Source organism: Octopus sinensis, linkage group LG11 (genome assembly GCF_006345805.1).
Source record: "Octopus sinensis linkage group LG11, ASM634580v1, whole genome shotgun sequence".
NCBI lineage: Eukaryota > Metazoa > Mollusca > Cephalopoda > Octopoda > Octopodidae > Octopus > Octopus sinensis.
In genome coordinates this window covers 60,238,358-60,265,859 of record NC_043007.1, presented here as the reverse complement: position 1 = coordinate 60,265,859, position 27,502 = coordinate 60,238,358, and the positions used below count along the sequence as shown (strand labels likewise).

The 27,502-nt window shown below is 33.4% G+C and overlaps 1 protein-coding gene across 18 annotated transcripts in view; it reads right to left on the bottom strand.

Moving 5' to 3' along the window:
* The window catches only part of LOC115216989 (plasma membrane calcium-transporting ATPase 2), a 330,524-nt gene that overhangs the window by 216,067 nt on the left and 86,955 nt on the right, over positions 1–27,502 (bottom strand). For 17 of the 18 annotated variants that reach the window (XM_036507543.1, XM_036507544.1, XM_036507526.1 and 14 more), the window contains one exon: positions 14,159–14,217. The gene's annotated coding sequence lies outside the window, so the exon portion shown is untranslated. Of the gene's footprint in view, positions 1–6,353; positions 6,464–14,158; positions 14,218–27,502 lie in introns of those variants that run through there. The other variant, XM_036507533.1, reaches the window with a different exon arrangement.

Sequence of the window (27,502 nt, the reverse complement as noted above, 5' to 3'; positions counted from 1 at the left end):
GGATGTGGGTATTTTAAAATCGTCTTTACAACGCATTTTGAAGCATTGTCAATGGAAAAGTTACATTCGAAGATTAGGCCATGCTATTAATGATGATGATCCAGACCGGAGAGTGTAGTATTGCGAGTGGTATGTTGCATGATGTGTAGAAGATGCACATTTTCCAACAAAGATTGTGTGGAGTGATGAGGCCACATTCAAATTAAATGGTTCAATTAATTGCCACAATTGCACCAACTGGGGATCTGAGAATCCGCATGTTATGGTGGAACATCATGTTAATTTACCAGGAGTTACAGTGTGGCGTGTCTTATCAAGAAGATTAACTGGACCATTCTTTTTTGATGCTACTGTGACTGGTCCCGTTTACTTGAACTTGCTGCAACAGTCTGTCATGCCAAACATTAGAGAAGACTTTGACGATGAGGAGTTTTGTTTTCAGCAAGATGGGGCACCCCCACACTACTACTGTGATGTTAGAAACTTCTTTGAAGAGATCTTGCTAAACTGGTGGATTGGATAAGGGGTTTGGTTGAATACCCTCCGCATTCAATAGACCTCACACCACTAGACTTTTTTTATGGGGATACCTAAAAGACAAAGTCTACACTATGAAACCTGCAACAGTCGCTGATTTCAGAGCAGCCATTGAATGAGAATGCACACAAATACCAAACACATTGTTTTGTAATGGTTGCAATTCCATTGCTTCATGTTGTCAGCAGTGCCTGGACCAGAACGACGTCAGTTAGAAAACAGTTGTTGACAAAACAAGAAAATAATGTCTGTAGATTCTATTAAATTTTGAAAACGAAATGTATTTTAATAAACACCTACTTAACAATTATCTATATATAATGTATATACATTTTTTGGGATACCCTGTGTATATATATATATATATATATATAATATATATATATATATATATAATATATATATATATATATACATGCACACACACATATATGTTCAAATATACAAATATTCATATAAATACACACACAAATACCTACACATAATATATAAGTATACATGCACACACATACACACATTGTCATGAGGGCTTTCTCTTCCTGTTATTTTCAGCCTTGCAACTTACCTGGCGGCCTCACTAGTACTGGTGGCATGAAAAAAAAGCACCCAGTAATTACTTTGAGGTATGTAGAAAACTTGCCAAAGCTTACACTAGAGCTAGGCAGAGTCCTGTGGCTTGCTGAATCCTGTGAAACCATCCAACCTATGCCAGCAAGGAAAATGGATGCTAACTGGTAATGATGATGGTGTTATATATATGTGCAAGTGTGTATGTACTTATATACACAGGATACATCAGCTACTTGAGAACAAAATTTATAAGAGCCATAAGTGGCCCAAGCCTTAACTAAATATCCTTTCTTATTCGCTCCAACACGGAAGCTTTGAATCTAATGCAAATGATGAAAGGGCATGCCACTCTTGTTGCCTTAGCTGTCTGCAACCTTAAATGTCATCAGATCCTTCATGTTTCAAATAAGAAAAGAGCTCTAGGCATCTGGTGACAATGTGCCTTTCATGGCCAAAAGTAAACAAAACATTCTTGATGATCAAACACTGTCAAAAAAGTTGAGTTTGTCCACCAAGTCCAGGGCATCATCAGCAATTAGATATAATGCACAAATCCTATGTTATGGGAAGAGGGTAGCTAAAGTCAAAAATGACCAAGGAGAACCATGTAATCCGGTTGAAGCATTTGCTGAACAAATTCAAGCACCCTGAGGTGGGCAAGCTCTGGTTCTGAAAAGAACTTTGTCCGAGATCAAAAAGTGAACAGGTAGAATGACAGATTACTCTGCATCAACCTCACTGAACTTTCCACCGTTATGCACACCAAGTTCCCATCGTCTGTGGTGGTTTCGGGGCTTGTGAGCTGTAAGGGCCACGTCATGCCTCCATTCCTTGTCTTGCAAGATCTTAGGGTCAATGCAGGAGCCTACATTGAGAGAATGGAGATGGTTGTGAAGCCCTGGATCAAAAGAGTTGCTTAGAGGAGGTCATACATGTTCCCTCTCACAGCCTCCAATGTCAAAGATTGGATGGCTGAAAATTTTCATGATCATCTTACCTTAACATTTGGCCTCCTAGCTCTCCTAATTTAAACCCCATAGGCTACTACATGTGGAATATTTTCAGAGGGAAACCAACAAGTAGGCACACAAAACCAATGACTCACTGATGTCTGCTATAGGGGATGTTATGGTCAACATGAATAAAGATCATCTGATCAACACATTTAGTCATTTTAGAAGCCGTATCTAGGCAATAACTGAGGCTGATGGTGGTTTCATTGAATAATCTTTTGCTATGTGTATGTATGAATATGAGTACCAAATTCTATAAAACTATATCGGTTTTTCTAATGAATACACACACACACACATTTGTGTGTGTGTGTATATATATATATAATATATATATTATATATATATATATATATATATATACATGCACACACACATATATGTTCAAATATACAAATATTCATATAAATACACACACAAATACCTACACATAAATATATAAGTATACATGCACACACATACACACATTGTCATGAGGGCTTTCTCTTTCCTGTTATTTTCAGCCTTGCAACTTACCTGGCGGCCTCACTAGTACTGGTGGCATGAAAAAAAAGCACCCAGTAATTACTTTGAGGTATGTAGAAAACTTGCCAAAGCTTACACTAGAGCTAGGCAGAGTCCTGTGGCTTGCTGAATCCTGTGAAACCATCCAACCTATGCCAGCAAGGAAAATGGATGCTAACTGGTAATGATGATGGTGTTATATATATGTGCAAGTGTGTATGTACTTATATACACAGGATACATCAGCTACTTGAGAACAAAATTTATAAGAGCCATAAGTGGCCCAAGCCTTAACTAAATATCCTTTCTTATTCAGCTCCAACACGGAAGCTTTGAATCTAATGCAAATGATGAAAGGGCATGCCACTCTTGTTGCCTTAGCTGTCTGCAACCTTAAATGTCATCAGATCCTTCATGTTTCAAATAAGAAAAGAGCTCTAGGCATCTGGTGACAATGTGCCTTTCATGGCCAAAAGTAAACAAAACATTCTTGATGATCAAACACTGTCAAAAAAGTTGAGTTTGTCCACCAAGTCCAGGGCATCATCAGCAATTAGATATAATGCACAAATCCTATGTTATGGGAAGAGGGTAGCTAAAGTCAAAAATGACCAAGGAGAACCATGTAATCCGGTTGAAGCATTTGCTGAACAAATTCAAGCACCCTGAGGTGGGCAAGCTCTGGTTCTGAAAAGAACTTTGTCCGAGATCAAAAAGTGAACAGGTAGAATGACAGATTACTCTGCATCAACCTCACTGAACTTTCCACCGTTATGCACACCAAGTTCCCATCGTCTGTGGTGGTTTCGGGGCTTGTGAGCTGTAAGGGCCACGTCATGCCTCCATTCCTTGTCTTGCAAGATCTTAGGGTCAATGCAGGGAGCCTACATTGAGAGAATGGAGATGGTTGTGAAGCCCTGGATCAAAAGAGTTGCTTAGAGGAGGTCATACATGTTCCCTCTCACAGCCTCCAATGTCAAAGATTGGATGGCTGAAAATTTTCATGATCATCTTACCTTAACATTTGGCCTCCTAGCTCTCCTAATTTAAACCCCATAGGCTACTACATGTGGAATATTTTCAGAGGGAAACCAACAAGTAGGCACACAAAACCAATGACTCACTGATGTCTGCTATAGGGGATGTTATGGTCAACATGAATAAAGATCATCTGATCAACACATTTAGTCATTTTAGAAGCCGTATCTAGGCAATAACTGAGGCTGATGGTGGTTTCATTGAATAATCTTTTGCTATGTGTATGTATGAATATGAGTACCAAATTCTATAAAACTATATCGGTTTTTCTAATGAATACACACACACACACATTTGTGTGTGTGTGTATATATATATATATATATAATATATATATATATATATATATACACATATGTACATACTTCTATACATACATACATATATATATATATATATATAGATATATATATGTATGCATAACGATGATGATGATGATGATGTGGGCACAGGATGCCATGAAACGTGTACACCAATATGATACAAAGCACGAGTACATGGAACATGAACTATTTTTTCAAACAACGAAAGACACAACTGGAAAACAAAACAAGCAGCATAAAGAATGACCCTTCATCAGTTGTTGGTTGTTTTTCTAGTCTCGTATTTCGAGCATTATATATACATACATACAGTGATGCCTTGATATTCAAGTTGATTTGTTCCTGGGGACTGTTCATAAAGCAAAAACTTGTAAAGCAAGGCAATAATTTCCCATAGTAGCAATGCTATAAATCATAATTCATTCTCGGAAAAATATTTTACCTATGAAATTTATAATACTCATAAATAAATGGTAATAAAATAAAAGTACAATGTAAACAATATCTTATGCAAAAGAAAAATATTATTATAAGCGTTTCCCATATCCCTTTCACTCGCACTAGACTCATGCACACCATCACTTGTAGACATGATCACCGATTCACAAGCACATTTGTGTGTGTGTGTGTGTGCACAAGTGAGTTTGCATTCCCTTCAACTTCATTTGTGTTGTGAAAATTAACTTTGCTACTGCCAATCACAAAAGGATGTCCATCCAGGCATTTTCACAGTATTTGGTAACAGGGTGATATCACTGTTTGTTGTGCAATAAATTGGGAGATTATCTCGCTTGCAAATGAATTGGAGTTGAAGACAGGAAGGGTGTCTGGTCACAGGAAACTGTCCACAACATACTCTCATCTGATCCATGCAATCATGGAAAATTAAACATTAGAATGATGAAGATGATGACTATATGTGTAAATATATATAACAAAGATGTATATTACGAACACACACCTACATTCATATATAGCACACTCACAGAAAGAGAGAGAGAGAGAGAGTGTGTGTGTGTAAAAGAGAAAGATGAACAAAAGTAAATCAGATTATACCAGTTCTGACCAAAAGGTCACACACATACATTGCTTACATTTAACAAAGCAAAGCAAAAAAACAAAAGGAAACAAGAGTAATGATAATAATAAAAACAATACTGAAACAGAGGAAATGTTGAAATCCCAAAATCAATATGGATTTATTTTTCGATTCATTGAGTTAAAGATAATATCTGAAAACAATAAGTTGTCAGAAATCTGAGGAGAACATAAGCTAAAAACTATCTTAACTAAAAAAGAGTCATGTGGGTGGTAAAGATATTGATTGGCTATCAATTGGAGAAATGAGCTTTTAGTCTAACAGTTCATTATAATAGGATAGTGCAAATCCAATCTAAGTAGGCCAAAATGGAGAAAATGTTGTAACTGATGACTTTCTCTGAGTTTGATAACAAGAAAACACTTACGAATCAGAAATCAGGATGGTGATGATAGTATTTAAAAAAAAAAAAAAATTAATAACTCTAAAATTAAAAACAAACAGCTAAATTAAACTGAATAGATGTGAAAATATTTCGAGTAAATGGCAATTTTTACACTTACATGCTTAACCCTTTTGTTACCATATTTATGTTGAGATGTTCTGTGTTTCTTTCCATTATTTTATATATAACAAAGAATTTAGTAAAATAACTTAGTTATCATTAAGCTAGTGTTAGGAACATAAATTGTAACTAAGGTTTGGTGAAAGATTTCAATTCAAAACTTATGAGAACAAAACATTTGTACTACAGAATCAGAGCCGGTTTCAGCCAGGTTGGTAACAAATGGGTTAACAAGCAATTTTTGTTATTTATTATTCTAGAAGAGCAAATACTTCATCCAAAGAAAATCATTTAGTTGAAAAAAAGAAAACCCAATTTCACTATGCTTCAATTTGTTCTCAATACTATTTTTCCCTTAATGAGATGAGATTTTTAAATGAGAACTATACAAAATAGAAATGGATAAAGAATTGGAAAAAGACATCTTTGGAGCATTGAATTTTGATATATATATATATATATATACACACACACACACAAGACAGGTGATGTAGATATTGTTTAGTTTCTGAGAAAGTAGTTGAAATTCACCCAGATGCTAGGGTAGGTCTGATTACATAGATTATTAGCATGGCCAGAGAGGATTTTATCTATCATTCCTTTCATGTTTCTCAGTTCAGAAACAGGTAATTTTACTATAGAGAAAGTATTGAGTTTAAATATATTGTTTTTAAACTGAAATATAGAGCGATGACAAAGTAGTAACACTGGGAGCTTAGACTTACACATCAAAGAAATAGAAAATATGCATAAAAACAACTTACCAAACAAACTTATAATGATATTAAACTTGCTCTCCAGAAGTGATGGAATGATTGCGCTTGACTAAGTTTTGGATTCTACAAGTGAACACTTTTGTACCTCGCTGTATTAATAGAAACGGATGGCAGCAATAACAATGGTATAAATAACCCCACCCCCTCACCCCTTTCACACAGTTGACCTTTAACTGTTATTGAAACAGTGACTTCTATTTAATTAATAATAAAATGCATGTTAATTGTTTGCCACAAATTGATACTACAGTAAAATCAAATATGTGTTCATAAATATTAGAAGAAAATAGTTACTAAGTCAATATGAGGAGCCCATTCAGTGTGCAGTAAAATTTGTTTGAAAAGAGAGCCATCTTATTGTTTTGATATAAATCTGGTCTTTCTGAATAGTGGACCATCTGGTAAAAATCTCAGGTAATAGAAAATCAGTAATGGGTTTAGATTAGATGGGGTGCACTGAATATATTCCAAACAATTTGCATTTATCTCAGCTTTATGCCATGATTTATTTTGCTCATATCTATGCATCCACAATATTCTAAACTGCATTGGGTTTTATAAGACTTATCAATAATGTAAGTCGCTTTGTAAATACACCTTTGATACAGTACATTAAATTTAGAATTTTCGAGTCCTGAAGGTTGTCTGCTTGCTCAAAGTTGACTTGTGGCTAACTAACAATAAGTGAACTGTATACACTCCCTTCTAGGTGGGTATGAAGAATTAGAAATAACTGTTTATAGCAATGAATATTTATGTGTCTACTTAGGGATTACTTGTTTCTAACACTGGTACAACCACATGGGTTATAAGAATCAATACTCAGTATGTTAGTGGTACTCAACAACTTTGAAGGAATGATCGGCAGAGGCAACTACAGTGGGATTTGACCTTAGAACATTAAGAGACATAACAAGTTATGATATCCAGTAATCTCCCAATTTTGCCACTAATAACAAGCAAAACTTATGCATTGTAATTTAACTAGTTTAATATTCAGAACAGTTGAATATGGACATTTTTGTGTTTTTGGCATCTGAATCAAGCATAAGATTTAATGTTGAAAATATGGTATGAATAACTGGCCCAAATAATTGGAAGCACAGTATGATATTGTGAAGGCTGTGCTTTTGCTTAATTATATCAAATAATGAGATGGAAAAGTCTTAATGACAAATGGGCTTTCTCCTTAACACTATAACAATGTGGCTATTTTGTCTTATATGAAATGTTCTTTATATCTTGATTTCTGGATATGAAGAGAATACATTAAAAGTCATCATAATAATTAATTTGAATTATAAAATCTGTTTTCTCGGGGCTTTAACATAAAGCCTTAATTAAACTATGGCATCTCAACCAGAGGCTAGAATTAGTTCTTAACCAAAACTAGAATTTTATACTTCCGACCAACACTATCACTCAGTAATACTGATATCAATCATGAGTCAATCATAGCCTACTGTTCAAATGAAAAAAGAACACATTGAATAATGTAATTCATCATCATTTAACATCTGTTGACCATGCTGGAATGGGTTGGATGGTTTGACCAGGGCTGGTAAGCTGGAAGGCTGCACCAGACTCCAGTCTGATTTGGCATGGTTTTCTATAGATGGATGCCCTTCCTAACACCAACCACTCTAAAAGTGTAGTGGGTGCTTTTATGTGCCACCAATACAGGTGCCATTTGCGTGACACCAGTATCTGCCATGACTTCAATTTTGCCTCCATGAGTCCCAATGGTTGAAGGGAACTCAGCCATTTTACCTTCGTGAGGCCCAATGCTCCAACGGTGCTCTTTATGTGCCATCAGCATGGGTGCCAGTTACATGACACCAACATCAGCCATGACCACAATTTCACTTGGCTTGATACGTCTTCTCAAGCACAGCATATTGTCAAAGGTCTTGGTCACTAGTCATTGCCCCTGTGAGGCTCAAAGTTTGAAGATAATGCTTCACCACTTTGCCCCATGTCTGATGCTTATTTTGTCAACAAGTGAGCCATTATGGAGCCACTCAACTTGATATAAACTGCCCTCGAAAAAAGGATAAGGAAAAAAAAAAAAGCACACAGTACACTTTTATAAAGTGGCTGGCATTAGGAAGGGCATGCTGTTGTAGAAAACCTGTCAACGCTCCAGCTTGTTGAATCAGGTTGAACTGTTTGACCTGTGCCAGCAAAGAATAGATTGTTTGCAAAAGAAAAAAAAAGAAAAGAAATAAGATTTTTATAGCTGGAACAGTTTGGATCATAGGTCTGCAAGGCTAATCTGGAGTCAAACAACAATTACTCTGTGGAATGAATGGCAAAATTATCCTCAGTAGGGTTTGAACTTAGTAAATATATGAATGAAATCAAATACTGAAATAATTTATTCTAATACTTACTCTATTGCTTCTGCCATTCTATACTACTGGTTTTGAAATATTGATAAAATTTTTAAAATAGAATAATTATTATTTAAATGCTAATTGGATTTAAAGGGAGTCCCACTCCCACCAAAAGCAGGTAAACAAAGGAAATGCATTAAAAGTAACAGAGGGTGACAGCACTGAAGCAAAGGCTTTTCAATGCCGCTCTCCTTCCTGTCTGCTCTACTAAATCTGGATGCAGATTTCTCATCACATAAAAAGCAGGAAAACAATGACAACATTGATTTAATTTTCAAGAGAGCTCTTGAATAAATCAGACAGGTAGCTTTATATCTAACTTTTCTAATAGAATCAAATAAGTAGATCATAAGAGAAACAAAATTTAAAAGTTGACAATTTAACTTTTACATAAGTAATTCCAGTTAAATAGGAAGATTAAATTATGCTACAATTTCAAAGCAATTTTTGAGCAAATTTATTTCAAATGCAAAGATAAACCATTCAAAAGAGTAAAATGACTGCTAATTGTAAAAAATGGAATTTTATGTAAGTGAATGTAAGAGTGAGTTATTAAGATACAGAACTTCAAAAACATAGTTACATTCAAAGCAAATTTCCTTTTTTAAATTCATTCACATCTTGAGTGAAAGTACAAATAGAATGACTTCCCTTTAAATACAGAAACATATAAAAAGGGTAAAAAAGATAATATATGAAACACATATTTGTGTGTGTATGCGTGTGTAACACTGTATATTTAGTGTTTTACACACACACGTTTATATAATTAGAAATGGTCCTCCAAAATAAAAGAATATCTAGCAAGTCCTGGCTGCTAATGCAAAAGTAACTAGAGTTATCACAACTAGGAGGAAAATAAGGGAGCAGAGGGATGCTTTTGTGAACAACTTTTGTATGGCCTCCTATAAAGTATGGGCAGAGAGGTAGATTACAGCTTGGAATTGCTTAGTGCAAAATACTGTTTAGCTATCGTCAAATAATATCAAAGTATGAACACAAGGGTATCAATGCATAAAATAAAATGCATACAGGTATGATACATACTGGGTGAGTATGTTCTATGACTGATTCACCACAATGAAAACAGACCAGAGGAATTGAAGGAAGAGTCTAGACTTGAAGAAATGAAGCCTGAGGTGGCATAACACTAAACAAAATTAGTTACAGAGAAAGAGACTGTCTTCCAAATTATCCTTTAGTTCAGAGAAGTATTTCATAGGACATTGTGATATTAAGGTTTCTCATAATTCTACAGGTGGAGAAGAAAGTTACATTGTTATGAAGCAAGGTTATGTATAATTGAAATAGAATTTAGATATATCAATAGGAGCCTATATGAGCTACTGCTATTCTTTAATCAAAATTTGGTAACAGCTGATCTAATTGGGGATTATATGAAAGAAGATACATTGATGCCTCCTATTAAGTCAGTAACTGTTTCTCAAGAGTGCGAAGTCATTTAGGATACCCAGCACAAGTGTCCTTTAAATTGTTGTTGTGGGTCGTACATAGAAATTTGCATTGTATGCAAATTGTCTTTCTTTGCAAAGTATGTGCACACCCATCTGAGTAACATTTGTTCAAATTTCTGCAATGAAAAAACCAATTTCATCTTGAAAACCTTGTGTGCATAGATATCTTTTTTCTTTTTCAGCTGTAAAACATATGCACATGCAGTAACACAGAGGCAATACTCCTAACTGCTTTTACTACAGTGTGAAGAACTATAGACAAGATACTAAACATTGTACCATTTGATAGTTAGTAACAGACCATATGTATAGCTTTTGAAGTTTGGATATGTTTTACCCATATTATCATGGGAAAACCCTCTAGGTCCAGAACAAAGCAGTGCTTGCAACAATTCAACAGTGAGCTTTAAGTAAGCTGAGGAGAAGGAATCAAGTTTTTTGTAATGATTCTAAAGTCAGCACAGTTTTTGAATTTGGTAAATGGAAGGCAGATCACACTATTTAGAGTAGCACCTTTAAACATGACTTTCAGTTAATATTTCATTGAATTAAGGTGGCAAGCTAATAGAATTGTTACCATGCCAGACAAAATACTTAGTGGCATTTCCATTATCTCTACATTCTGAGTTTAAATTCGACTGAGGTCGACTTTGTGTTTCATCCTTTTGGGGTCAATAAAATAAGAACCAGTTGAGTAATGGGGTTGATGTAATCAACTTACCTGCTCTCTCAAAATTGCTGGCCTTGTGCCAAAATTTGAAACCAATATTTCATTGGATTACACTAGGGGTGTAGCTTATGACCTTGAGAAACAGATAGTACCAGTTGGTTTAAGAACAGTTGCTACAGCATGTAATTGATAAATCCACTTCATTTTAAGATAATCTTTATTACAAACCAATATTATTTAATCAAGAGAATAAGTATAAACAATAGCAAGAAGCCTTAAAATTTAATATTTTCCAAGATATCCTCTTCTGCTGCCACAGTGAGACTAATAACTGCATTGTTAAATGTCCTCTGTCTGTCCAATTTGAGCAGATGTATATTTGAACGACTTGGAGACTGAGAATTAAGTCTAGTTTGAAATTATTGCACATTCTTCCATATTTCATAAATTTTTTTTATTTTATTGTCATATAACAGGTTTTGATTGTCAGTGGGTATATATTTTTTTCGTGACATGGTCATGTAGTGCATAAAGTTTTAATGTTGTAGACTTCGCCTCACTGTGTTTGTTATCCATAACTACAGTATGTGAATAGAAGTCAGTTAATGAATTATAGCACTGATCCCTAGAGATTGTATTTTAAGTGGCTGGTGACAAGGAAAAAGAAAAGAGAGTTGTTGCTAGGGTAAGCAGAATTGGTATATTCTAAGAAAAACTGATGCAGTTGTCATTGCCTGAAATCAGTCCTAAGTAGACTTGTGATCAAATGTGTTCTAACTAAAACCCTTCTCCTTTACTTGCGTATTTACGAGTGCATTACCCAAAATATTCTTCCTATTCAAGACTGTAAGGTGTAGTTTGAGGAAAATTTGGCTGCTGTTTCTCACAGGTTAAGTGAATACATAAAAGCTATTCATTGGCTCATTACTAATGTACCTCTGCAGATTGGTATCAAATTTACTTGAACTAGGTAAAAATTGTATCAATGGCTGAGTATTTTGTAATTTAAAAAAAAAAATTTGTAATATGTTATGGTACTGAAAATGACAAGTTTGTATGGGATGCTAAGAATTTTTACTCTCTACAAATTTTAAAATCGGTAATTTCTAGCAGAATTAAACCCATGATGTATCTTTAGAATTTAACTACTCAGACACTCTTAATTTGTAATTCAATTTCTTATTGAAGTTTAATGCCTAAATATAATGACATTACTAAATATTTTTCAGTTTTAACAAATTTTCCTGTATTCAGTTTCATATTTTCAAAATGTTGTCGAAAAGAATTTAAAAAAATGAAAAAAGTGTAAAAGAAAAATGTAGTATAAAAGTACATCACTATGCTTAGTGTGCAAGTGATGATTATCAACATTTATTCTAACTTGGTCTTATTTTCCTTTTTGTCACAGCAATGTATCACTTATAGTCACCATTTTCAGGAATCTACCAATAATGTTAACTCATGATGTACTGCAAACTATTACAAAGTTATTGTTTATAAACATAAAATAGGTGTAATTTATCCACAAAGCAGTGCTTGTTTACTCTCAATTTAAATTACATATGATGTATGTCAATTTGTTTCATTTTCATCTTTCTTGGTCTTCCAGAATTTTGAGCCCAGAACTGACTTTGTTGTTTAACATCTCAGGATAGCTTGGTAGTTCTACTTGCTGAGAAAGATCCATACCACAAATATGCAAGATTTAATGGTAGGCAGTCAACCCACTCATAGAGTGTCTAGAAAACAAAACAAATGCTTTATTTTGATATCCTACACCATTTGAAGTGCATGGCTCTGTGGAGTGTAGTGTGACAACATATTATTTTTAATTTACCAACCCAGTTCAAGAATTTAAAGTGGTGGCCACTACAAGAACACAAAGTGGATTTGAAAGGCATGTGTTAGTCTAATTATTTGGTGTTTAACAAGAGTATAATGACAATCCAATACATTGTTAGATATAGTGAATTGCTGGTCTATATAACTACTTTGCTAAGGATGTATGCTTTGCATTTGTTTGAATCAGACATGACATTGTGTTGTTATACTGTAATGTAAGTGGGTTAAAAGTAAATACTGTAGTTGCAGGGGATAACCTGGTTTTATATATGTACACATACACACACATATATACATGTGTGTATATGTCATCATTATCATTTAACATCCATTTTCCATACTGTCAAGGCCAGGAACTGCTCTGGGTTCCATAGTCCATTTTGGAATGGTTTCTACAGTTGGATGCCCTTCCTAATGCCAATCACTTTACAGAATGTACAGGGTGCTTTTTATGTGGCACCATTGTGTGTGTATCTTATACACACTAAGGACACCAATGTTTTTATTAGTGTCCCTTCTTTGATTTCTGGCTCTCATATATCCTTTCTTTCACAATATATAATAATAATAATAATAATAATAATAATAATATAAGCAATGAAATAAAATAATCTTGCAATAGAAAAGAAACAAGTTTAATTTCATTTAAGAGCCTATCTATTGACTTGTAAGTGCAACAGATGGTGTAAAACAATGAGTTATTTAATAAAACATTGGAAAAAAGATTGTAAAAATGTTATTGGTCTGATTTAATTCATAAGTGGAATACACATGGGGGGGGGGAGAAAATCCCTATTCATATTCACAGTTAAAAAAAAATCCACATTATTGCTTAGTATCTAAAAACATTAGTTTCCAGGAAGGTACTTCTGCTGTAATGTGAAATAAATATGTTCCAGTCTTACACAATAAAACACAGCATTTTGGTTAATCTATGACATGTAGAAAATGAATAATTGAAGATTTAAAAAAATATAATATTCAAGTAATTGCACTGGTTTGATTGAAATTGTTATAAAACACTTGTTAAAAAAAAAGTTTTTTTATTTCAGAAATAATCAATTCTATTTCTTTATAATATTTTACAATTATATTTTGTATTATTTTTATTCATTAAAAAATAACAAAAACAATTCAAGAATGTTCTGAAAATTCAGACAACTGTCTGAATTACAGAAGCAATGCCTACAGATATATGTTTATTCTAATTATATTAGCAACTCAGTTGAGCTGTATATTTATTATTTTAGTTTAGGACAATTAATATGCTTTGCCAAAGAGACCAACTGGAAGTTTTGATCAATGGTCCAGTACTTAGCCCATTTAGATTGATTGCATCTGTTTTTTTCAATATTTTTTATGAGAAAGAGAAAATAAGGTGAATCATAAATAACTGTTAAGATAACTTACCTAAACTATCAACTTTTGTTTGCACTCATGAGTCTTTAGCAAGGTTAATACATTGAAATCTGGAAGAAAAGGAAATCACATACACAAATTAGAAAAATATATTTCAATATAATACATTAATAATCCTTTTTAATACAAGTACAAAGCCTGAAATTTTGGGCAAGGGTTACGGTTATGTAATTGATTATCTCAACTGGTACTTATTTCATTGACCCTGAAAAGATGAAAGCAAAGTCAACCTTGGCAGAATTTGAACTCAGAACATAAAGACAAATGAAATACTGCTAAGCATTTTGTCTGGCATGTTTACGATTTTTGCCAGCTTACCACCTTATATAACACATTAATAATGGTTGTGGTTGAATTAGCAAGCTTGCAGACTTGTTAGCATGCCGGGCAAAAAGCTTAGCAGCATTTCATCTGTCTTTATCTTCTGAGTTCAAATTCTGTCAAGGTAGACTTGTTTCATCCTTCCAGGGTCGATAAATTAAGTATGAATTGAGGACTGAGTTTGATGTAATCAAGTAACCCCTCCCAGAAATTGGTGGCCTTGTGCCAAAATTTGAAACCAACAATGGTTGTGGTTTGATAAATATATCACATGAAGTTTAAACTGTTCAATTATGTTATTTCTGGAAAATTGTTTCAAAATATGAACACATTCATATGACCAGATTATAATAAATAATGGGTGGGGATTAGAGGGCTGAACCCCAGGAAAAATACTTTGCAGTACTCTACTCCTTTACTTACAGAGTTCAAAACCTACTGAGGCTGACTTCACCTTTATCAACCTTCTGAGGCTGATAAAGTACCAGTTTAAGCATTGGGGTCGAGGCAATCAACTAAACCTCCCCTTTAAAGAAACTAAGCAAATTAATTTGAAGCAAATTGATGAAAAGATAAATATATTGAAATGAATGAACAACATATTTGATAAATTGAATATATTTAATGTTTTTATTACCAAGTCATCTACTATTGCCTATAATTGTAGGCTACCTAAGTGTCTGGCACCACCTGCATTGAAATATTCATACTTAAATGAAAATATTGATGTAAATATGGTCATTGCATAAATGATAATAAATAATTTCACTAGCTAAAACATTTGCTACACATTGGCTGTCTTGTTAGGACACTTGCTTCCCAACTATATTGCTTTGGTTCAGTCCTACTGCATGGTACATTGGGTAAATGTCTTTGTATCTTCTATTACCCTCCTGGGTTTGTTAGTAGATTTGGTTGATGGAAACTGAAAGAAGCTTGTCGTAGGTGAATGTGGTACGTTTGCACCTTCTTGACTTCACATCACAATAGTTGTAAATATGTGTCACAATGAACCAAGTGGTGTCATCCATTTCCAGTCTTCTGTAAAAATGTCCAGTCATGGAGAAATATTGCCTTATTTGGAAACAAATGAGAGTGGGCAAAAGAAGGACATCAAACCAAAGAAATTCTACCTTAACCCTTTTGTTACTATATTTCTGACCAAAATACACCCCTTATGTATTTCAATTAATTTCTAACATAATCAAATTTAGTCTGGTTTCATTAAACAACTATAACTTTTTTATTTATCAATATATTAACATGAATTTTGGAAGATAATTCAATGAAATGTTCTCAACCAATTCTATACTATAATTTTTGTCACAAAGTGACTCTAATTGCAGGTAGATACAGGTAAATTCAACAAAATATAAAATTATTAAAATTTTGTTCAAACATCGCTATAGAAAATGGGTTATTAGCTAATATTCAATTGGGTATACAACAAAATTTTATGATAGAATTTGTTATTGTGGGTAACTTTCTGATACCCATAATAATATTTATGGCAAAATAGTCTTAATTTCATTTAAGGTTGTTGGAAACCACTAACTATCCTTTCTTTCGCTTTGTTTACATTTAGCGTAACAGTTCGTTTCCGCCATAATGATTTCAAATAGGCTCATTCGAAAAAGTAAAAAGAAATAGTCTAAGGCTTTACTCTCCTGGGAAAGTCTGTGGCTTGGTTCAGTTTCTTCAGAAAAATCACCGAAAGAAACAGTTTTTAAATTTTCACTTGATTCAGGTGCTAATTCATTTTCTTTATCGCTGTCGGAGCTCTTGGATTCACTGTTTTCACTTTCAGAAAATGAAACATCAGATTCATTATCAAATACCACGTGCTTTTTTTTTTCAGTCATAGAATTAGATTTATCAAGGTCTTCAGTAGAAAATCCTTCAAATTCTGACTCGCTGCTTGATATAATGAAATTCATATCCATTTTTTGTCAGAATTACAAATTTTGAAAACACAATAGGAACAAATTTCGGAAAAAAATCTCCCAAAATTCACAGAATTAAAATTACACTTCGATCGTTGTACAAAACTGTAGATGAACTGTTTACGAAGTATAATCACGTGTTTTCACGAATGTACTAAAGAGATTTGCTCTGATATTCTCATTTAAACATGAATAGGTAAATACGGGCGGGTTTGGGCGGTTTGGTCACATTAACCAAAATTTTTTTCAGGTGGCTTTGGGCGGTTTGGTAACGAAAGGGTTAATAAATTCCATTTGACCTATGCAATTATGGAAAAGTGGATGTTAAAACAATGCTGATGTTCAGCATTTCTAAACAAGAATTTTGTTTTCCAAATATTTCTGATATTTTTCCAAACCACCACCTCGTATTTCTATTATGTACTGTTCTGTTCTTTAAATTATGTAAAGCTAGAAAAGCTCTAGTTTCAGCAATAACGACCCTGAATTTGAATTTAATTTTTGAAAGCAGAAAATAGAACAAAAAAAATATATGTAAAAAATAACATATGGTGAACTTGAAACAGGATGTTTGAATATTCCAGTGTGTAAACACTGCTGGACAGCTGCAGTGAAAACAATGATTTCCAGAAAGAGAATGGTTTAAAGTATTTCTCTTTCAAACTTATCTGTTATCCCTCCAATTCTAGTATTTATCTTTTAAATTCCTGTAGTGCTTTATCTATGTAAATCTCTCAATCCTGTTAGAAATTAGATCTTGATGAAGCATAGTTAGTCCAGTTAAAATTATAAAAATATAACTGCTGCTTAAATTTGAATAAAATTTGCTGTGGCAATTTATGTTTGTTGGTGAACATTGTGAATGTGGTTATTATCTTTCTCATGTTACTTTCACTTGCCAAAGTAGTTGAATACAGTTAAGTTGATTATACAAAGATCATTAGAAGTATATTTACATCCTTTCCTGTCTCAATGCTGAGTTTGTGCTCCAGTTAATATCTATCTTGGAAGTTGCAAAACTCCTATTAGAAAAAGAGGGCATGTAATGTATGTGAATGAAGATGGTTGCATGAAGAGATGCCAATCTCTAAATGTAGAGGGAACATGTGGAAGGAGTAGATCCAGGAAGACATTGGACAAAGTGGTGAGAAAGGATCTGCAGACGTTGGGGCTCACAGAAGGGATGATAAGGGACTGAGACTCCTGACGGTTTGCTGTGCTTGAAAAGATGTCAAGCTAAGTAATCAATTAAAGCTATTAAATTCTAACTCACTGGTTGGGGTATAAACTGCCATTATGGTTGAAAATCAAAGTAAGAAAACATCTAGAGAAATTTATTTGATAAAAACAAAAACAAAAAAAATTCATGGTGCAAATAGGAAGTCTTTTGACAAGAAGTTCATTCTTAAATGATACTAAACTTTGTTTCTCACCCAGAAGCCTTAAACAACAATGCTATTAAAACTGTGGTTTCATGCATTTTAAAATTTAGTGACACCTGTGGATATTTGTGGTATAGGGTTTTAAGAGCTATTATAATGCATCAGAGTCTATTTGTTACAGAAAATATAAACTTGAGGAAAGGACAAACTGGGTCATAACCAGGGTTTATTTACTAAAAATATGAGCATTTTAGTAAGCTTCCTAATATAATATTGGTAATAAATTCAATTAATATTTTACCTTTACTTACCAGTTATCAGAAGATGAATTTCATAATAGACTTATGAGAGAAATATTTGTTTTATTTGAAACATCATATTGATATATTAATAAATAAAATGTGTCATAATTATTTTATGAAACCAGTCTAAACCACAATTATTGTGGAAATTAATTGAAAGACGTTGGGGTGTATTTTAGTTAGGTGTATAGTAATGAAAAGGTCAAAGGGTATTGATTTATGTGGAATCAGAAAATGTGTAAAGCAACAATATTATCTGAATGTATTTAATTATAACATCAGAATTTACAAGTGTTGTTTCTCTTAATTATTTGTACAGATATTTCTGCTTCTAATTCTTAAATGTGAGTTCAATGAATTACCTCTCCTAGTTATCTAATTATATTAACCATTTTGCTAACATTAAAAATAACAGGCTGAAAATTTCACCAACATTTTCTTTTTTAAGTAATTAAAATGTAATTTCCATTTCAGCCAGTGAATATTATAAAGTTTGCTGATATATTATAAAATTCTGATTTTTCAAAGTAAATTACTTTTGTAAATTACATATTTGTAGATTAAAATATGGTTTTAATTTAAATTAATCTTCACTATCTCATTAACAAAATCTAATGGACATGTGATGTTTTACAAAATGCTGCTGATTAAATTAAATGATAATATTTGAATGAAGAAGTTAGTAATACAGATAGTTGCTTGAGTGTCTAATCTGTATCTTGTTTAACTAACAAATTTAAATTGCTTTTTCTGAACATCCCCACTCTTAAAAAAACAACAAAAAACAAAAACAAAATACACACTAAAAATTACAAGGAGTGAAATTATGCTTCATAGAATATCTGAAAGGATCATACTAAATATTTAACAAATTTATTGGTATACCACTCTCTCATATGAGAAATCCAAAACCTGTAGACACGCTACTTATTTTATTCCAAATCTCTCCATGCTCCATCATTTTGTACTTCACACTTTCTATTAGCAGAATTAGTATTCATAATCAACTGTCTGTTCCATTTCTTGGTGGTTATGGACAACCTGGTTTGCATATTCATCTGTTTGGTAGGTAATTAGGAGTCAGGTGGTTGGCAGGTTTCCTGAAGTTAGCATTGCAAATGGTTAGGAGCCTTGATCTCTCTTCATTCCATGTATCATAACCTCCATGGATACTGGAGCAGCCATCACAGTGCTATGCAATATGTCCATTAAAGCCATTAGCTGAAGTAATGAAGCTGCTGTCATTTGTTATCCAGGTACTCTATAGAAATAGTCCTTTTTGTTTATGTGTTAGTCCTTATTGGAAAGACATAAAGAGATCACTTTTGATGTTGTATTACCTATTAGTTTAAATTTAACTTTTCTCACATTTCCTTAATATCAGTTGCTCTTGCTATCCATTGTTCTTTGCTGGTGAAGACATTGGTCAAACCCCACCCTCTATTCTGCACAGTATACATCTACTTACATCCACATAAACATCTTTGCAATTTCTCCTAAACTACTTTCCACTGTGCCAATGTTGACTGTAGCAGCCAAGAAATTTTGTAAGAATAAAGTTCCCAGTCATGGTTAGGTTGTTTCACCTCTGTTTTCTACATTAAAAAAGTAGAAAGTTGGTGCAATCATTTGATAATGGTCAAAAGCTTCTCACGCATCGTCAAATATTCCCACCTGACTACTTCACTACAGTGAGCAGTATTGACATAGTGAATGATTGTCCTGTATACTCAATTAGAAATTTTCACTGCATTCGTGATTGTCATGATTTTGGCTTGGTTTCATTGGTGGGATGCTGTTCCTATCTCCATCCACTTTACAGTATAGTTTGGATGCATTCTAGCAAGCCACCCAGTCTAGAGAAGTTGCCTTTCAAGTCTAAAATGTTCTCTCTATACACTGTCAGTTTGTAGAGTTACTGTTTTTCTAGGCAGGTTGCCTTTGCTACAACTTTTAGAATTAATTTCTCCTCTGTCCAGATTTTTAATTCAGTTACTACTCTCCTAGGCAGGCTACCTTTACTGTAGTTTTCCAAGTCTATATTCCACTCTGTAGAAATACTCTAGTTAGGTTGCCTTTAATATGACTGAAGAACTATGTTCCAAGGCACTCTAGTCAGGACCACTCGTGTGATCACATAAAATTTCTCACTGTCAGGATAAAGTAATGGCAGCTGGTCATACTTAAGACAGAAAGTGTTCGTAGTGGGCAAGCTCATGTTACTGAGCAACTGCATTTACTAAGTGAGACAGCATGTTAGTGTAAGTAGATAAATAGATAATTGTTTAAGCTTAATTTAATATCATGTCTCTGTGTTGTGATCTATATTAATCTGTGATATTGTCTTTTATCACAATGAGCTTCAAAGAATACATAAAAAAAAAAAGAGAAACAAACTGTCCGTATGTCTTCCTTGTCTGTAGGCTTGAGAGAGAGCTAGTTAGAAGTAAGAGAGAGAAGAAAATCTAGTTTAAATACATAAATAATTATTGTCTTAGCATAATTTGTATCATGTCTGTGTTGCCATCCATAATAATCTGTAATATCATCATTTATTCTCCAGAATACATAAAAAAAAAGAGAAAAACATCCCACATATGTGTATTTACAAAATTATTTTATTACTCTGTTAATTTGCAGAAAAATTCAGTTACTATTCAAAACATCAAAATAATTGTAGCAAAACAATATTGTAGTCCAGTCAACCTTGTTTGGATACCGAATTAAATTATGGTACTGATGAAGAAATGTTAATAATGCATAATTACTCAGTTTGAAACATCAAACCATGTGTGACTCTAGCACATGATCTAACTTTTATTTTAGCTTTGAACATATTTTTAGGTCAGCCTATATTATGTACTATTTTATTAGTAATAGCCTATATTATGTACTATTTTATTTGTAATGGTAAACAGTAGTGACACACATACAATCCATTCATGACCTGCACAACACAAAGGCACCAGTTGCATTAAGTGTTCATAGAAACTAGTTTTACCTAAGAAATCTTTTGAAGTTACATATTATTTAGAATAAGCATTAGGAGTTTTAAAAAAAAAGTCCTATTTCCAACTGACATACAGTAATTATTAGGCATCATTACATTTAAAAGGAATGGGAATATGTAAAAGACAAAGAAAAAGAAAGCAAAAATGAAACTGATTCTGTGAACACTCCATTACTGAAGGCATCAATGTTAGAAATAAATATTGCATTTAATATATAACACAATATACTCTGAGAGCAGGAAAAAAGTTATAGCTTAGTGTTTAAAAACAGCTTTTCATATCTATGAAAGAAGATTTCTATCATCTCAAAATATCAAATTACAGAATAATCAAGAAGATTAAATATTGATCAGCATAATCTAAATGCATGTAATTGTAAACTCTTACATTAGTCTCAGTTTTTTTTCTTTTTCTTTTGAGAAGCAGTAGTGTTGCATTATTTCATCATTAAAAAAAAAAAAAAAATTACAGAAGCTTTTAAACAGTGTTCAATAAAGAATAATTCCAGAATTGCCAGTAACTGTAATGATTGCAGTTTAGACAAAATAAAGTAGGAGTTTCAGGCAAATTCTATTAGAATCAATATTTGTGACTTTTTTCTTTCTCTCTTTTATTTTTTACAAATAACACTGACTACCCCTACACCACAAAAAAGAAATGTCTTTAATGTTTATGATTGCAGTAAATAACAGAAGTTACAAAACAAACAAAAATCATAATTAAAAACCAGATTTATTCTCTACTTAGGTTTCTATTTTCCTCAGGTTACCTGATTTCTCATAATGTTATTTTGAATTAATGGCAAGTTAAAATGTTAACCTCAAGAGAGGAATTTTTAATTTTTTTCTGACCAGTGATATTTAATTGTCAATTAAAGTGCTTGTAGAACTGGAGTAAAGAATATTGTTGTGAAACAAGAACACAAATCAGAGGCAGCAAATATCCTTAGATATTAATACCCTCCAAAGGAATCAGGTGAAGATGCTATTGTTGCTTTTGATGAATTAAATCTGCAGCTGAATAAAATGGAACAAAAAGCAACAAAAAATAATTCTATTTCAGAAGAAGGCTTAATTGAATCTATACTGCTAAATTTAACCATCAGTGAAACTAGAAACAAAAAATAAGGTAACAATAAAAAAATAACCCTCAAAATTTTATCTTTGTAAGAAATAAACTAATTAGATTTTGTTGACAGGATGTGAATTATGGCTATGAAGATCATCATTTGAATTGTTAACAAAAGAAAATAGTTTAGTTCTATAATTATACCAAAAGATAGGTAATATATCAAGATACATGAAATTTTAAGATAAAAATATGGTTTATATTTAGTGAGTGATCAATAATAGTTAGTCCTGATTGCACTAGTTATTTGATATCACTACTTCAAATATAGGTGGACTCAAGTGGATACGGTTTTGACTAGTAGCAACTATTGATTCTATTTAAATTAACAGCAGGGTAAGGAGAAATACAATAGTTTTATGAAATGCCAAAAGAATTTACGTCAAATTTTGTACAGATAAATAGCAGCAGAAATCTTAACCCTTTTGTTAGCATATTTCTGTTGAAATACACTGCATTTATTTCAATTAATTTTGAAAATGAAGAATTTAGTGAAAAAACGCTTTGTCAATATTAAGCTGGCATTTTGTACTTTAATATGAAATTTTGATGGAGGTTTATATGATAGAATTGGAAGTGGTCTTAGGTGGTATCAAAAAGGTTAAATTTAATACAATAGGGAGTTAGCTACAAGAGGATCATATCAGTTTCTCTGAGATATTGGATTAGATAAATCTGTGAATTATTTCTCAACTTGCCTTTTTTTTTTTTTTGATCTTAATACTGATTTCAAATTTTGGCACAAGGTCAGCAATTTCAGGGGAGGGGATAAGTCAGTTACATTGACCCTGAAAGGATGAAAGGTAAAGTTGACCTTAGCAGAATTTGAACTCAGATGGATGAAATGTCGCTAAGCATTTTGTCCGGCATGGTAACAATTCTGCCAGCTCACCATTTTATTTGGCCTTGATATTGGCTACCTCTTAACAGCATAAGAAACAGAATGGTGAATTTATATTTAAATGAAATGCAAGCAAGCATGAGTTATATATATATACACAGAAGCAGCCATCACTAGATCTTCCTCAGAAATCTCTTTATTGCCCTAACACAATAGAAAAGTAATATACTTAGGGAAAAAAAATGCCGCAATTCTTAGATGTGCATTAAGTGGTTGTACTAATTGAGTGGCAGTGTAAATAAAAAAGGTAAGGTTAATTCTTTGATCAATCTTGCTAGAAATATACTAATATACTTGTGTGAAACATACTATATTGATCATTGCCAGAATATTGATTTTCCTATTGGTCCAGGGTTTTATGAGAATTCAAAATGTATATACTTGAACTGGTATATTTCCTTTACAAAGATTCAACATTGCAATTGTAATGGTTTATACATTCTACTCAGTTAAACTTTTTAATCATCTCGTTTCACTTTGCTACAATGTATTCGGCAGACATGGTTATGTGGTTAAGAAATTCACAGTCCAACTACATAGTTTCATGTTTCAATCCTATTGTGTGATACTATAGGCAAGTGTCTTCCACCAAAGCCTTGTAAGAAGACTTGTTAGACAGAAATTATATATATATATATATATATATATATATTTATTTTTCATCATTTGACATTCCCATTTCCATGCTGGCATGGTTCCTACAGCTCGATGCCCTTCCTAATGCCAACCACTTAAGAGTGTACTGGGTACTTTTTACATGGTACCAGCACCGGTGAGGTCACCAAGTACCTACAATATAAAACTCTTCAATTGTGTGTGTATGCATTTCTTTGACATAACAACATGATGGTTGTAAATGAGTGTCACTGTTCTATAAGTGGTGCCATTCATTATCAGTGTTTTGTAAAACCATATCCAGCTATGGGGAAGTATAACCTTGCTTGATTCTTGGTGATAGGAAGAGAATTAAGCTGTTAAAAATCTGTCTCAGTGAATTCTGCCTGGCCCATGCATGCATGGAAACATAGATGATACACACACACACATAACACAGTAGTCGACACTGGAGAAGTCTATCCTTAAACATCTGTACAATGCCCAGTTTGGCCAGCTTCAACAATATAAAATAGCTACAGCATAAAACCAGAATGCCTCTTATGAATTAGTAAAAAAGAATATTTGTTTATATAGAAATCGAAATCGAATTGAACCAGCCAGGATCCCTGGTCTGGTGGTACGTAAAAAGCACTATCCGACTCGTGGCCGTGGCACGTAAAATACTCCAATGCGACCGTACGACAGGCACCCATGCCAACCCCCTTTGCTTGTGAAGACATGTTGGGGCAAGCGAAATCGAAATCGAATTGAACCAGCCAGGATCCCTGGTCTGGTGGTACGTAAAAAGCACTATCCGACTCGTGGCCGATGCCAGCACCGCCTCGACTGGCTTCCGTGCCGGTGGCACATAAAATACACCAATCTGACCGTGGCCGTTGCCAACCTCGCCTGGCACCTGTGCAGGTGGCACGTAAAAAGCACCCACGACACTCACGGAGTGGTTGGCGTTAGGAAGGGCATCCAGCTGTAGAAACATTGCCAGATTAGACTGGAGCCTGGTGCAGCCTTCTGGCTTCCCAGAACCCCGGTCGAACCGTCCAACCCATGCTAGCATGGAGAACGGACGTTAAACGATGATGATGATGATGATGATAGAATATAAACGCTAATTTTATTTAATTAAAACTTTTCGGCTCATTACCTCAACTACAATAAATCTTTACCATAAGTCTTCTTAATTGTTGTGTAAATATTAATAGCACCATGACTTTCAAAGAATTATGCTCTGCTAATCTGCTTTTCACTCACATCTCAATTTTTCTTCAGAATCACTTCATAACAGTTATCAAATTTTATATGCTTGTCCCTTTCAACACTTCGCATAAAGCCACCTCCCCTCGACTTAGTAACGAAAGTTTTCCCTTTTACCTAGTTCTTTTTTTTTATCAGGCAAGTGACTTATCAGTCTCACTAGTGATATTGGCACAAAAAAAAAAAAATATGAATCATGTGGTTGGTGTTAGGAAGAACATCAAGCCATAGGAATATGCCAAAGCTGACAGTGGAACTTGCTGCAGCCCTGTGACTCGTTGCATCTGGTCAGACTGTCAGCATAGAAAATGGATATTAAATGATGATGATAAATTTATACATATCTGTAGTTCTTCCATCAATTCTATAATGAGATTCATAGACAAAAGAACCTGCCTAAAATACTAGAAATCATATCCCCTCTCCTCATCTCCCTTATGGCATATATTCCTTTTTTTGTGAGTTTTATTTACTGATAATTCATAATACCAGTTAGGATCCTGAAGATTCTGGCTGGTATTATATTAATTCTGGAAATTCATGGGGTTCCTACAATATGTTCTTCCCCGAGGCACTTTAAAGTGATCAATTGTTTTGTACACACATACACATGCTTTTTTTTTTTTTTTTACTTAAAATGTTATTATAAAAGGAACTAACACGTGTACACATACACACATGTGTATGTGTACATGTGTTAGTTTCTTTTATAATAACATTTTAAGTAAAAAAAAAAGTATTCTTTTTCTTTTTTTATTCTTTTATTTCTTTCAGCCATTTGATTGAGGCCATGCTGGAGCACTATCTTTAGTCAATCAAATCGACCCTTGGACTTATTCTATCGGTTTCTTTTGCTGAACCACTAAGTTACGGGGACATAAACACAAACAGTGGTTGTCACGCGATGGTGGGGGGACAAACACAGACACACAAACATATATATATATATATATATATATATATATTATATGACAGGCTTCTTTCAGTTTCCATCTACCAAATCCACTCACAAGGCTTTGGTTAACCCGAGGCAATAGTAGAAGACAAGGTGCTACACAGTGGAACTGAACCTGGAGTCATGTGGTTGGTAAGCAAGCTACTTACCACACAGCCATTCCTGCACTTACACTACAAAATTATGCAGAATCCCATTTAAAATATTAGCTAACTTAATCATTTATTTGTTCAACAACCAGGTACCCATGTAGTTAGCACTTAGAATTGACTTCTGCTTCACTGGCTTAGCCATGCTTCTCAATGTGCTCAAGAAACAGTTATCCATCCTTACTTCAATTACCATGAAATAGAGATAAAATCCTTAACCCTTTAGCATTAAGATTATTCTGTCGATTGTAATGTTTATTTATTTACATTGTTTTGAATTAATCCTGAATTAGCCCACAACTTCAGGATTTCATTTATGTGATTCTTTATTTTTAGTGACATTGTAGGTTAAGTGTGAGAGATTGGATCTGGTCTGTTTGAACATGAAACAAGTAGAATATTTGGGTCAGACATGGTTGGTTTAAATGCGAATGGCTTAAAGGACTCTATAAACATCTTTCTGAGACAAGCATATACTAAACACTACTACTTGGTTCTTTAGTGCTGTTAATAGATTTCATTGCTGTGAGCATTCTGAGCAGACCCTGATTTGTTCCCTGCCTACATTATTTTGGAAGGTGTTTCTAAAGAAATCAAAGAGACAGTACACTCAAAAATGCTAAGCAATAACCAGTGTAACAAGTATCATTCCAATATTACAGCTGTTACAGAAATAACTCATGAAAACACTTTCAAGATACATGCTTGATGACAATCAAACATGAGATATCTTGGGAGTGTTCTCTTGCTTATCAAACAATATTTTATTGATTTATATATTGAACTGCAATGGAAATTTCTTATGCTGACCATTAGAAAACCATTTCACAATTATTATTTGTAATGCTTGTCATGCAATTTTAGTATATAATACCTAGTTTGAGTGATTTTTCTCACATGATTTTCAATAGTGACATAGGATATGTGATTGACGTCAACTACACCCAAGGTCAAATTTAAAGGTTCTCTCTCTCTCAGTATATTAAAAATACTGAGGGAAAAATGTTTTAATTTTGTTGTAGCAGAGACATTAGTACTTGTGATGTCAGCAACAATGAAACTATAACTGGTGATAAAATATGTATGTATGTATGTATGTATGTATGTGTGTGTGTGTGTGTATATAAACTAACAGTGATTGACATCAAGGTGTAAACATTTCCAAGCTTTCAGGACAGCTGCCAGATCTCATACAGAAATTAGATATAAGACAAAAATAAATAAATATATATATATATACACACACACAAAATTATAGCCAGGACTAATGGCAGATGATGCATGGTACTAACAAAAGATCAGTCCTGGAGATGATAAACTTACTAACATACAATCTTTTGTGAATATCATGAACTAATTTTAAATACATTCCTG